Raw genomic sequence first — 892 nt, 5'->3', positions numbered from 1 at the left:
AAAAAAAAAAAAAAAAAAAAAATAATAATAATAATAATAATAATAATAATAATAATGGTAAACATATTAATCCATACTATCAAGCATTTCCAGTTCTGTATTAAATAATGTTCAAACTATGTAAAATAAATCTGTAATAAATAATATATGTTACAACTCTGATGCATGTGTTGCATGTGTATTATGTGTGTGTGTGTGTGTGTGTGAGGCCGGTGTTGGTGTGTTTACATCTTTGTAAATTAGCGATTCGGCAAAAGTGACTGATAGAATAAGTATCAGGTACAAGAAATAAATATTGGGGTCGATTAGTTCAACTATAATTCTTCAGGTTGGTGCCCCAGTATGGTCGCAATGTAATGACTGCAAAATGTAAAAGCATAAGAAAATATGTATACAGATGTAGATAGATACATAATAATGAATACATAAACATATATTCATATATAGACACATTTGTACATAAACACACACACACACACACAGCTGCTCTCTTTTTCTCTCTCTCTCTTACACACACACACACACAGTCTCTCTTTCTCTCTCTCTGTCACATACACGGACAGTCTCTCTCTCTCTCTTACACAAAGAGTGTCTCTCTCTTTCTCTCACACACATACATGTCTCTCCCTCACTCTCTCTCTCACGCACACACACACACACGCACACACACACACAGAGTCTCTCTCTCTCTCTCACGCATAGTCTCCCTCTATCTTACAGTCTCTCTCTCACACACATCTCTCACTCAAACACACTCACACACACGTCTCTCTCTCAAACACACACTCACACAGTCTCTCTCTCTCAAACACACACACACATAGTCCCTCTGTCTCTCACTGCCCCCCACCCCGCTCTCTCTCTCTCTCTCAAACACACACACACATAGTCC

The 892-nt window shown here is 37.8% G+C and overlaps 1 protein-coding gene across 4 annotated transcripts in view; it reads right to left on the bottom strand.

Moving 5' to 3' along the window:
* LOC106877721 (cGMP-dependent 3',5'-cyclic phosphodiesterase) overlaps positions 1-892 on the bottom strand; it is a 434,395-nt gene that overhangs the window by 252,602 nt on the left and 180,901 nt on the right. The window lies entirely within an intron of this gene.

This window comes from Octopus bimaculoides, chromosome 13, assembly GCF_001194135.2.
Source record: "Octopus bimaculoides isolate UCB-OBI-ISO-001 chromosome 13, ASM119413v2, whole genome shotgun sequence".
Lineage (NCBI taxonomy): Eukaryota > Metazoa > Mollusca > Cephalopoda > Octopoda > Octopodidae > Octopus > Octopus bimaculoides.
Note: the sequence above shows the minus strand (reverse complement) of the source record. Positions and strands in the feature narration are given on the sequence as shown.